Consider the following 14,194-nt stretch of genomic DNA (forward strand, 5'->3'; position numbering starts at 1 on the left):
AAAGTTAGGACTTTGTCAAATCCACACATTTGACAGATGAGGAGACAGCAGCACATTCTTAGTCAGCTGGGGCAGCTATAGAAAAATTAGACTGGAAAGCTTACATATCAAGAGTTTGTTTCTCACAGTTGTGGAGGGTGGGAAGCCCAAGATTAATATGCTACAAAAGTACATCTGGTGTCTAAAGAGGATTCTCTTCCTGGCTTCCACTTGGCTCTCTTCATATGACATCCTTACCTGGTAGACGGCTGAGAGAGGGAGAAGAAAAACAAAAGGGACAAAGAGGAAGCTTTCATGTGTCTATTAATAAGGGCACTTATCCCATTGATGGAGGCTCCACCTCATGATCTAATTATCCCCCAAAGGCCCCACCTCCCCACTACCACTGCATGCATTAGGAGTTAGGATTTCAACATATGAACTTGGAGGTGCCACATACATTCAATCCATAGCAACGTTGTTTAAAGAAAATCTTAGATTTATCAATAGGTCATTTGTAATCTGACCTTGCCTGCTTTTCTAGTCTTGTCTCCTACTTTCTCATTCTTGCCACCTAGTTGCTGTAAAATATGAAAGTGAATAAAATCCTCATCAACATGGTTCTGTTCACCAAGCTAACACTTTCTTCTCTCCTATGGCTCAACCTCTTTAGGGGCTGTTTTTATCTGTCAGAAGGAAAAAGAACCTCTCCTTTGTTGACCTATTTATGTGGCCCATTTTCCTATAACATCTTGTGTTGCCCCCTTTCTTAACCCTTTTGAGCTGCTAAAAACAAGACTGTGTTCCATACTGTTATGAGAACTCTTTGAATACAAGTCTGTGTCATTTTACCATTGTTATCTCAGTTCAAGCACAATGTAGTCATGGAGAAAATATTTTTAAAATGTATAGGTATATTTCAATATATCACAAATGAAACAATGAAAGTGTAAAAGAAGGGGGAAGGGTGAATGGAGAAAATGAATGAGGATGAACATGGTTGATGTGCTTATGATATAGAACAATGAAACCTTTTGCAGTTGTTTTATGTAGGTCAGAGAGGAGCATGAAGGAAAGAGATGGTAGGAAGAAACCTAGCCAATGCTCAAGGTAAGGCTATTCAGAAATATTACAATGAATCACCCCTGTGCAATTAATGTGTACTTATAAAAATGACAAAATAGGGAAATAGCACAAACTTAGTGACTTAAAACAACAGTTTAGGATTCCATAAGTCTGAGATCATGGTGTTGGCAGGGGTTTTTTCAGTCATCTTTGAGACAGAAGCTATCCCGGTCTGTGTCCTAGCTTCTGGTGGTTGTAAACAATCCATAGTGTTCCTTGAGTTCTAAGGGTGTCCATTAAAATGTCTTCCCTGTCTTTGTATGTCTTTCTTCTTTGTTTTTCTCTGTATCCCTTCTTCTAATAAAGATGCCAATCATTGGTTTAAGGGCCCACCACTAATCAAACATGATTTCAAGATACTTAACTAATTAATTACATGATAAAAAAACCTATTTCCAAATAAAATCACCTTCTTAAGTTATGGGAGTCATGAATTTTGGAAGACATTATTCAACTCTCTGTAGAGAGTGAAACTGATTTCCCTAGTCACTTTCTTTCCCAGAGATCACACTGTCTCTTTAATGATTAGCAAATTGGATTCAGTAACTGATAATCACCAACTTGTTCATATGCTTTAGAGATTTTACAGATTCCTTGTCCACAAATATTCTACTTTTCTAATTCAAAATGATAGAATTAATTTTCTATACCTTTGTCTTTCATATGATTTCTCAATGATTTTTATGGAATGGAAAAGGTTGAAGTTAACCAGAAAAACTAGTAGATGGACCTATAGCTGACTCATATTTTGGAGGTTGCATATGACTATATGTACTTTTTAATGGATCTAATTCTCTAGGGTTGTAATTATCTCAAGATAGGTAAAACTAATTTTAGGAAAAATCATTTTTTTGTTTTTTCACAAAAAGAAGCTCTTCCTTCCTATGATTATTTGGTAAACCGTAAGACATGGCCCCAGCTTGCAGCTTTTCCTCTCGTTTACTCTCCTTTCTTCTCCTTTTTCTCTCCTCTCTTTTTCTCTTTTCCTCCCATGCCCTTTTCTTCTGTCCCTTATCCCTTCAACACAAATATTGAATTGAGTCATTCTTTTAGTTGTTCTTTCCACAGAAAAATTTCTCAAAATAAAAAATATCCAACAGATCAAATAAACTACATCAAGCCATACTATATATGACTCTTTATACTTTGCTACCCCAAATTCATACATTGAAATCCTCACACCCATGGTAATGACATTAGGAGGTGAGGCTTTTGGGGAAGTAATTAATTTGATGACATTGGTGCCTTTATAAATCAAGCCTAAGGGAGTTCCATTGCCCCTCCACCAAGTGAGGGTGTACTGAGAAGTTGGTAGTGTGCAACTCAGAAGAGGGCCCTCAACAGGGTCCAACCATGCTGTCAACGTGCTCTTGAACCTGGCTTTCAGAACTGTGAGAAATAAATTTCTGGGTTTTTGCTTGTTTGTTTCCACCCTCTGATCTTCCCATTCACAAAAAAGATCAGCCACAGGGTCTCAACTGAAGTATATATGGGGTAGGTTTACATTTCCTCCTCTTTATCTATATAGTCAGTGAAAGAACACAGCCTATGGTAAGCACCAGGAGGTCTTGAATAGTTTTATATATATATACATATATATATATATATATATATATATTTTTTTTTTTTGGTGGTGGTACTGGTGTTTGAACTCAAGGCCTCATGTTTACTAGGCAGGTACTCTACCACATGAGCCACTCCACCAGTGTGAAATTTTCTGTTGCATATAAACCCTTTGGTCTTAGATATTTTGTTATAACTACTGGAATGGTTTAATACATTCTTGGTTCATTTGTTTTCTGTGATGGGATTTCTTCTCTCACCTTTTGGTCACTTTGAATTTTCATTTACATTTGTTTCATCCCATCTCTTCAAGATGTATTTGTCACATTAATTTTACAGATGAGGAAAATGAGATTCAGAGACTTTCATTGTTGAGAATCACATAGTTAAAAAGTGGCAAGGTGATGTTTCTAACCAAGCTCCTTAAATTCTAGTCCTAAACTCCCTCTAGTCCCCTGGATGTATGTTGAGCTCATCTCCCTCAGAAACTTCTAGAACTCTTGATCTTCTCAATTTTCCTATTGTTAAAGAACTAAGAACAACATTTGTAGACTTGGAATTTGTGTCTTGGGCTATAACTAACTTCTTCCTGATGCTCTGCTCATTGACCTTGGACTGTTCTTCACCCTGATATAAAGAATATTGATAACAATAATTAAATGACTGCCTGTAATGAAAGCTCTGCAAGGGAGTGTTTCATTCCAGTAAGAAGCCTGGAGAAGATTCCATGATCTTCTGGCCAAATTGGTTATTGAGAAAGGACTTCTTATCAGTCACTTCCACCCAATTGTACATCTAAACAAAATAAAAATTCCTTTTGCTTTTGTAGAGATTTTAATTTAAAAAGTATCCATTTTATTGGCCCAATAATATTATCAAATTGATATGCTTGGGTCTAATTTTCAAATGAGCAAACCGATTAGTACCCAAAGATATTTTCATTAAAAACAAGCATCCTATTATTCAGAGGAAACATTCTGTCTCCTATTTTACGAATCTTGTTTATCAGTGAACATGTAGAGGAAGGAATAGATTAAGTGCAAAAGACCCACAAATCACGAGAATTTTGTGGTTGCTTGTGTAACCTGTCTGTCATTACAGCTCTGGTTATATTGGTGAGAGAGTATGAGAGAGAGAGAGAGAGAGAGAGAGAGATGAAGATAAAGTGATAAAATAGAAAACAGATTCACAAAACAAATCATTCAGTTGACAAATGTTTATCATTTGGCTACAGCTGGTGAAATAATGGGTTAAGAACTGACAATTCAATGACTAATAAGATATTATCTCCTCCTGTAATACAATGGAAAAGCAAATATGCCACATGTTAAAGAGTGATAAGAAAGTGGATATTTGGGTTAATGGAAATCCTTTGCTGGGTATTCCATCCAGTCTTGGAAAATGCGGAATCACCTTTCAAATTACAGATGAGGAAACTGAGTTTTAGAGAAGGACACAGAGTTTGTGACTCACCAACAGCATAATACCTCTACTGTTTATGTTACTATGAGCTGCACAGATATTAAAGATAGGAAATGGTTATCTCACCTTTTCAAAGTTACTTCCAGTCTCATGTTAGAAAGTTCAGATGTTGCTTCATGGATGTGGGATAGCATCTAAAATTTCTGACATATCCCATTAGAATGTTCCCATTTGACATGCTCTATTCTCTAAATTCCATTCTGGTTGAATAAATGCAGAAATATTGGCAAAGCCTGGTTTCAATCCTACATTTTTTAAAATCTGCTTTTCTTTTAATTCTAGTCTTTAATCTAATTCAGTGTTTCTCAACTAGTGACAGTTTTGCCAATTTGGAAATGTCTGATGATATTCTCTGGTGATCTAAGTCCAGATGTAGGGAAGGGTGCCATTTACATTAGGTGACTTAGTAGAGAAATGACAGAAGCCAAGGGTGCCACTATGTGCTGCAATGCCCAAAGCAGCCTCCACAATAACAAATCACCAGTCCAAAACATGGTCATTGGCGGTGTAAAGAATTTTTTTTAAGCTCAACTTTGTTAATGTTTATTTTATGATAGTTAGAACATTCTGCCAATATTAGAATCAGAATATTTGTTGCAAATGTTTAGGAAGAAACTGAAATGTAATATATACATTATATATAACATATAATTCTATATATCACTAATACTGGTATTTTTACTTTAGTTTGTTTTATATTATTACTTTATCTCTTAGAACATATACATTTCAGTGTCTAGCACAATGCCCAGAACATACCAGCTCCTCAATATATATTTGTTGAATAAATAAAGCATTACTAGAGAAATTAATTACCATATATTTGCTATCCTTCAGACATATACATATACATATATATATATATATATATATATATATATATATATATATGTATATATATACATTGATATATAGAGAGGTATATATGTACCTCTATATGCATATACATATATATGTATGTAGTCTAATTTAAAAAGTAATTCTTTAAAGAAGGAAATATCACTTCTATTTTTTAGAAATTGTTTCATATCCCTAAAATAGGCTAAATCTCACTTGGAATCCTTCCAAAGCTTCAGGAATTCAAAAGTCCCTATTGATTTTCTAGAAGCTTATTTTGAACTTTTTAACCATTACAAAAAGTATTTTCCATATCTCTGTAAACAAGGAATCTGTATAGCATTTTTAATATTGTTACTAATATGTGTAAATTTACTATTACATAAAATTTGTACCTTAAAAATTTATAATAAGATGCATTTCTACTAAACTTTGCTCTCATTTAAAATATGCTCCCATGGCAATTTTGAGATCAGACATTCACAAATGAGGATTATTAAAGAAACAAACAAAATGAAAACCCCTACAGTCTCTTGACATTTCTGTTTTGAATAACTTTCTCATTCAGCAAGTTCTTATTTGTTTAATTTTAGGTCCTTCCTCTTTGTAAAACTGGGATGCAAATCCAACATGGATGTATGCATGTACCATTTTTTGTAAGTATTTCATTAATCAAGGATTATGACTACTCCAAGATGAGTACCTGATATACATCAGGTGTGTGTGATTGACATACATCAGGCCAGATTGGGTGTGGTACAATCTATATACATTTTACCCAGAAATATGATTATAAATTTATCCTATAGACACTCTTACACATGATCATCAGGAGACATAGATAAGAATGATCATAGAAGCATTTCTTGTAATAAATAACAAACTAAAAAAACTGGGGGAAACCCTGATGGGAATTACAGTTAAATGTATCTACAGGTATAAATCTCAAACATAAAATTAGATGTAAAAAGCAATTTGTGGAAAATGGATCTATATGATTACATGTATGGGAACTTCATAAATATGAACAAGTAAGCAATATTTTGTTTACAGATACAAAGATAAAGTGCAAAATTCAATAATACAGTAAAGGAGTAGCTAATCCAAAATTTTGAGCAATTGATACAGAGTGGGAGAAGTGAAGGAACTGGGACCTGAGAAAGATATCCAGATTCCCCAATGGGTCTGGTGACATTTTGTTTGCCTATCTAGGTATACCTGGACTTATTCTGTTATGTTTTCTCTCTTCAAATGCATTACATATATTCTTTTGGATAAACTGTTAAATGGAAGTTATTTTGCTGCAAAAAATCTTATAAGGTTAAATAAACTCTCTAAGTTTATGCATTAAGAAGGTCTCATCCAGGACTGAGTATCTGTGCTTAGGTTTCTCCATTTCATTATTGACTCTATGGAAGGTAAATTTTTCCTACTACAGTGCTCAGGAAGAAAATACCTCTTCTGATGATTGTCTTATTTTATTTTGTAACCAAAGGCATTGAACTAAGTATCTTTCTTCTTTAACTTAGCTGTCAGAAAATTCATCCTAATGTAAATGTTCAACTACAGTAATTAACTTATCTGAAACACTTAGTCCATGTAAGTTCTTAGTTCTTTCAGTTATTTCAGATTGCTCACCTTTAGAAATGACACATTGCAACTATTCTTTTTCATATACAGTCTAATGGTCTTAAAAGTTTTATGAGAAGGAAATTATACATTTATATAAGAAAATAAATAATTTAGAACCATTACATATTCCTTGATGATCTAATTATTACTTTTAAGGCAGTATGCCTTAGGTTCTTTTTCCTTCTCTCTGTCAATTCTATCCCATTGCATTTAGCATGATTCTGAAGCCAGTAAATTTTCAGTTTGGGATAAAGCAGGTGTATCAAGTTTGTCCTGAGAAAATATACATATGCCAGATGCAGTTTCACCTTTGGAAATAATGCCAGCTTGGTAATCACAAGAAAGCATCTCCAAAATGAATCGCCCTTTGAATAATATGTTGTACTATAAAAGACACTACATAAATACATGATTATCTGTCTATGTATGGAGGAGGTAGGAGGCAATGAGTAGATGATAGATTGCACTGAGTTATTTAGGGGAAGCATTTGGCCAATTTAATGAAGAAAATTATATGCAATTGAGGATTCAGCTTTTCCCATTTTTAAAATGTTTTCCTCAAAATGAGGATTCATTACTCCAGTAATATATAGGACCAGTAAATAACAGTGTCTTTAGAAAAGTGGATGCCATCGGTTTAAACATTGCAGGTGAGAAATACATATAGTCAATGTTAAAAGGAAATGACCAGACAATGAGGAATGGGAATGTCTACCTGGTCTTACTGTCATCTATCTTTCTGTATACACCAACCCATCATTCATCTATCAAATATTTATTAAACTCCTATTATGTTCTAGACACTAAGAATAGAATGATAGGCTCATTTCTTCAAGGACCTCTCTACTTAGAAGCATAATGACCATGGGATAGATAATTCTAGAACAATGGGTTAATTTTCTTCAATAACTCCTTGTATAGATTGGTCACAAAGCATGCAAAATTTGGACTTGATAAGACCAGGAATTACAGCTCCTTATATTATCAACACAAAGAGGTCAACTAATCTTTCCTAGCTACTATTTATTTAGCCATAGCTAGGTATCATAATAATACATATTTCCTGGGTCTGCTGTTCATATAAAATGAGATAATGCATGAGGAGCTTGAGATAATACATGGAATGGCATCAGGATGTCATTCAGTGATACTAGGTACAGAAAAACTAACTTGATCTTGGTGTGGGGATATTAGAATCAATTCCCAGGAGAGCTATTTATTTATTTATCTATTCAATTATTTTATACATTCATTCATTTATTTAGTATACAAAATAATGGCTTTCATTATGACAATGTCATACTTGTATATAAGTATTATATTCAGTTTCCCATCATCCTGTCTTGCTCCCTCCATCCTCCCACTGATCCCCAACAGACCCCTTCTGCTTTCATGTCTTTTCTTTAAATATGCATTCTGCATGTGAGAGAAAACATGACATTTGTCTTTCACAGTCTGACTAATTCCACTAACCTTGATTATCTCCCCATCCTTTATCCTGCAAATGACATAATTCCATCATTCTTTATGGCTCAATAGTACTCCATTAAGTACATATAGCAGATCTTCCTTTTCCATCTGTCTATTGATGGGCACCTAAGCTGAGTTGGCCATGGGAACAGTACTGCAAAAACTATGGGTATACATGTATCACTACATATGCTCACTCTGATTTTTTTTCAGGTATTTCAGGCATATACCCATGAGCATATAGCAGGATCATACAATAGTTCTATTTTTAGTTTTTTGAAGAGTCTCCACACTGAGTTACACAGTGATTACACTAGTTTACAGTCCCATCAACAATATATTGTGGTTCTTTTTTCCCTGAATACTTGCCAGCATTTGCTGTTATTGGTTTTTTTGATGAGGAGAGGCATAAGGTATAAGATCAATTCAGGTTTGATTTGCATTTCCTTTATAGATAAGGACAGTGAGCATTTTTTTTGTATTTATTGGCCATTTGTACAGAAATACCATTCAACTGTGTTGAGAAATGGGTATAATTTTCTGGGAAGCAAATCAGGATGCATGAGGAAGAAACTGGCAGAAGGTGTTAAAGTTTGCAAAGGTGTTGAGGAGTCTAAATTCTCAGATCTAAAATTTTATTACCACATTGCTTCTTCATTTTGAACATCATTTATGGAAGAGCAAGTGAGAAAACAATGATATAAAGTAAGAGAATTCTGGGGAATATGGAAAGAGGGATGAAAAAGGGAGGCAGAGAGGAGGTAAGAGAGGGAGGGAGAGGGAGAAAGAGAGAGGAGAAGAGAAAGAAAAAGAGGAAGAAGGAGACCAAGAGGTTTTTTTGGCCAAGTCTAGGTTTCTCTAGGAAAAGAGTGCTGGTAAAACACTAACTTACACCAATCAGTAACCATTATCATTTAAAGGAAAATAAACTTTTATTTCAAGTAGTGATTACTCTGATTTGTTAAATGGAGTAAGAAATACTAGCTCTAATTAGGAGTTTTAGTGGGTTTATATTCTTTTAATTTTTATGTGCAAGTCTGTCAAGCACATGTTTTTCAAATGTACAATTAAATATAAAGTTTCTGATATTTAGTGAATTGCAAAAAAAGAAATAATTTTTAAAATATAAACTGTTCTCTGTGGGATGCATTGCACAAAATACATTATATACAGGCAAGAGGAATATATCATTTGATTTTAGAACAGGGCTCTTCTGATGGATCATAAAAATATATTTAAAGTGTGGTTAAGAGAGAAGAATGACATTAAACACTTGTAAGTTTCTTGAGAGCAAATGTCTAATCCTGAATATTTACCACTGTATCTCTACCATAAGGCAATGAAGTCTATAAATATCCACTGAGTGCTTCACAGTTCTGTTAAATTAATATTTTAGAGTGTGGGAATATATTTTGATTTTATAGTATTTGAAAATGTAATAGAAGTTTATGAAGTTATAATTTACAATTTCAAGGTTTCTTATTTCTGAGATTATTAATTGTTACTGCTCCCAATCTAAAGAACAACTCAAATTAACCCTTACATAGTATCAGACTTATTGCTCCTTTTGAGTCCTCATAGATTTTTTTCATTTTACAAATAGTTTAGTTTCTGTTATACCCCAGACATCATATTAGACATTAAGAAAGCTATGGTACAAATGAATGTATGGGCCCAATTTGCTCAAGGAATATATAAGATAGGAATAACAGAAAATCACCTAATAAGGTGGAAGTGGTAAGTTGTGGAGATACAGGTAGAGCTCTGCATAATTCATTTATTCCTTAAAAGCAAGTCTTCTCCATTATTTTAAAGTGCATAGACCATCAATTTTTGTTTTCATTGGAGGAAATACACTCTAGGGGAACAAAGTTAATGGTATTCTGGCTGATTGGCATCTTCTGCCATAAGTACTCAAATTATTTAGCTCAACTAACACTGAGAACATTCTATGTGCCAGGCACCTTTTTCATCAGGTCACATAAATTAACACGAGTGTTCAGTACTTATACTAACTATAGGTAGGTTCTTCAATTATTCTTATTTTATTGGTTAGGACAGTGAAATGCAGGGAAATTAAGTAACTTGCATGGTCTTTCAAATAATAACAAGTAAAGCCATGTTTTGAACCTGGTTGAACTGCTCTAGAGTCAACTTTCTCACTTATTATATCACACTGAATCTCACTGAAAAAGACAAGTTTCCAACATACTGGGCAATTTCTCTCCAAGGAGGAAATGCCATTATAGATACAAAGACCAGTTGTCATTGAAACTTAAAGAAGGAAAACCTAATCCAGAACGTGTGGGGTCAGAGGAGGGAAGATAAGATCATACCTAGTCACCTTAGGACAACTAGCAGTTAGAGAAGATAAAAACAAATATAGGATGGGCCAATATTTTCCTCTTCAAGCAATAAAATGATCAACGTGAGACCATAGCACAAAGTAAGTAGTGCAAAAAATTTTATCTTCAGGAAGCAACAATCGTAGCAACCAGGACCTTCCAAAAAAATCTTAATACTTAGATTCCTTAAGAGCTTCATTGTGGATCCAAGATGGTGACTTGGGAGCAGAAGAAGACAGCTTGAGCTCTGTAAATCAAAAGTATTGCTGAGACACTGGAGCCACACTTGGTGGAAATAAAGCACCAAGAAGAATCAAAACTTTGACACCTTGAACCCCTAGCCTGTGAAAAGTTTCTCCATGCCACATTACACTGAGAAAACAGGAGGACTCCCAAGCCATCAGATGGCAGTTCCAAACCTGCTTGGGACACATTTGCCAGACCAACAGGTTAGCACCAAACATCATGAGGTATTCCCCCAGTGAGCCCTGGGATAAACCAGCATAGCCCCCAGGCAGACTGATCCCCTGCCCCACAAAAAAAAAATTGAACAATAAGCAAGGAACTGAAAAACTAACACACAACATACTGGAGAAGGGGGTAGGAGAAAGGAGCTGATTTCCATGTGAACTTTCAGTAAACAAAGGCTGGAAAAGCAGAAGGACCAACAGCAGGCTGGTGATAAGCCTCTGCCTGAAATAGGGCAAGTAGCAGTCCACAAAAGTCATCTCCTGAGCCAGTGAGCAGCATCCAAAGTCAAACAACACTGCAAAATTAAAAAATAATCAGCAAATCATCACAACATGCTGACAGCAGGGGGCTGGCTAACAATCACTGGCTGTGTCCCAGAGAAAAGGAGCAAGGCAAAAAAAACAAGCCCCCAGCAAACCAACACAGCAAAAACCCAACTCCAAAGCAGGACGGCTGGTGGGCTACAGAACTGATCTCCAGAACCTGTGGACAACATACAAACTTAAACTTCTGCACCTCAGTGAGGGAAGGGCTGACTATGCAGCTGCCACTGAAAGACAGAAGAAAAGCTGGCAAGATTCCCCAACCACCTGGTAAGACAAAGATAGAGACTCTCCTTAACCAGGGCTGGATGCTGAAGGAGTAACACCAGAACTACTAAGGCTGAAATTCTATTGTTCCTGAACTTGGAGGATTTTTTGTGTGTGTTTGTTTATTTGTATTGTTTCTTTGTTTGTTTGTGTTTGTTCATCTTTTCCTGTTGATTTCTTTGGTTGTTTTTTTGTTGTTGTTTTGTCTTGTTTTGTTAGTTTTACTATTGTGAGTTAGTCAATGCTAAATTACACCCAGACCAGGGACAAAAAGAGCATTCATACACCAAGCTAAAAATCCAATACACCCACAAAATAAAATTAAACCAAGGGAAAGAAAACAGGTGACTGAAACCACCAATAGCCTATCAAGAATGGAGTTAAGACAAGTGGAGAGATGGGAAGATGAAAAAGGGATGGAAACCATTCTCCCCCCAAAAATAATTTAATAGAGGATTCAGAGGGAAATGAAGAAAATGGATACCCAGTTCCAGACACCTGGGCTAAATGATGCCAAGGACCCCAATGATGCCCACAAAGAACACACTGAAAGAAGAAATCCTGCAAGTAATCACTGAGAATTTCTTGGAGATGTTCATAGACATGGTCAACCAAAATATACAAGAGGCAGTCAAGAAATTCCAAGATACCAAAAATAAAGAATACAAGACACAGAAACAAATAAATGAATTCATAGGACCCCTACATAAGAACCAAAGTGAAACAGAGAACACTACAAATACAGAGATAAATGAATTAAAGATGAATTTGGCAATATTAAAGAAGAAGTGACCCATGATATGGAAAACCTAAGAAAAAAGAATGAAGGCCACTCCAGTAGTCCAGAACAGCATAAGACAGATACTCAGAACCTGAAGAAAAAATGGAAATTAAAGGAAAAACTGAAGAACTATTAGTAAAACAACTCAAGACCTGTAAAAGGAATATGCAAGAACTCACTGACTCTATCAAAAAACCAAACCTGAGAATCATGGGCATTGAAGGAGGAGAAGAGGTCCAAGCAAAAAGGATTCATAATATATTCAACAAAACAATAACAGAAAATTTCCCAAATCTAGAGAAAGCTATGCCCATTCAGGTACAGGAAGCCTCCAGGACACCAAACAGACTTGACCTAAATAGAACTGCACCACAACATATTATCATTAAAACAACAAGCACAGAGAATACAGAAAAAGTATTGAAGGATGAAACAGAGAAAAAACAAATAACATACAAAGGTAAACCCATCAAAATCACAGCAGATGTCTCAAGAGAAACTTTAAAAGCAAGAAGAACATGGAGTGAGGTCATCTGGGAACTGAATGAAAATAACTTAAACACTAGTATACTCTACCCAGCAAAACTATCATTCAAAATAGATGGAGAATAAAGGTCTTCCACGATAAGCAGAAACTAAAGCAATATATGCCCACCAACCCACCACTAAAAAAGATTCTTCAAGGAATTCTGCACACAGAAAATGAAAGCAAACAAAACCATGAGAGGACAGGCAGTACCAAACTACAGGAGAAGAAAAGTCAAGAAAGTAGAGTAACACAGATTAAGCTGCACACAATCAAACCCTTAAACAAAAACAACTAAATGACAGGACTCACCACATACCTATTAATAGTAACACTGAATGTTAACTGACTTAACTCCTCCATCAAAAGACACTGCTTGGCAAACTGGATTAAAAAGGAAGATTCAACAATCTGTTGTTTACAACAATAATAAAACTAGGCTGAAATCAGTGAAATAGAAACAAACAAAAAAAACATACAAAGAATCAATGAAACAAAAAGCTGTCTCTTTGAAAAAAATAAACAAGATTAACAGACCCCTGGAAAACCTGACTAAAATGAGGAGAGAAAATACCCAAGTCAATAAAATCAGAAATGCAAAAGAGGAGAAAATAACAAACACCATGGAAATTCAGAAAATCATCAGAGAGTACTTTGAGAACCTCTATTCTAATAAATTTGAAAATCTTGAAGAAATGGACAAATTTCTAGACACTTATGACCATCCAATATTGAAACAAGAGGATATTAATTACCTGAATAGATCTATAACATGAAATGAAATGGAAGCAGGAATAAAGAGTCTCCCAAAAAAGAAACATCCAGGACCTGATGGATTCTCTGCTGAATTCTATCAGACCTTTAAAGAAGAACTAATACCAAATCTTTTTAAACTGCTCCACAAAATAGAAAAGGAAGGAACACTACCTAACTCGTTTTAGGAAGCCAGTATTACACTCATCCCAAAACCAGACAAAGGCACCTCTAAAAAGGAGAGCTATAGGCCAATCTCCTTAAGGAACATTGATGCAAAAATCCTCAATAAAATAATGGCAAACCAAATCTAACAACACATCAGAAAGATCATCACCACGACCAAGTCTGCTTCATCCCAGAGATGCAGGGGTGATTCAACATATACAAATCTATAAATGTAATACAGCACATTAATAGAAGCAAAAGAAAAAACCACTTGATCATCTCAATAGATGAAGAAAATACCTTCAGTAAGTTCCAACACCATTTCATGATAAAAACACTAAGAAAACTAGGAATAGAAGGAATGTACCTCAACATTGTAAAGGCTATATATGACAAACCTAACCAACATCATACTTAATGGAGAAAACCTGAAACCACTTCCACTAAAATCAGGAATGAGACAATGGTGCAT

General features: G+C 35.0%; 1 protein-coding gene and 1 non-coding gene across 14 annotated transcripts in view; one reads left to right on the plus strand and one right to left on the minus strand.

The window, feature by feature from the left end:
• Tenm4 (teneurin transmembrane protein 4) overlaps positions 1 to 14,194 on the plus strand; it is a 2,881,475-nt gene that overhangs the window by 939,747 nt on the left and 1,927,534 nt on the right. The window lies entirely within an intron of this gene.
• Positions 2,539 to 2,672, minus strand: LOC141416659 (small nucleolar RNA SNORA51). Its single transcript, XR_012441283.1, has one exon. It is a non-coding gene; the product is annotated as a small nucleolar RNA SNORA51 (small nucleolar RNA).

The sequence above is a fragment of the Castor canadensis genome, chromosome 1 (genome assembly GCF_047511655.1).
Source record: "Castor canadensis chromosome 1, mCasCan1.hap1v2, whole genome shotgun sequence".
Classification (NCBI taxonomy): domain Eukaryota; kingdom Metazoa; phylum Chordata; class Mammalia; order Rodentia; family Castoridae; genus Castor; species Castor canadensis.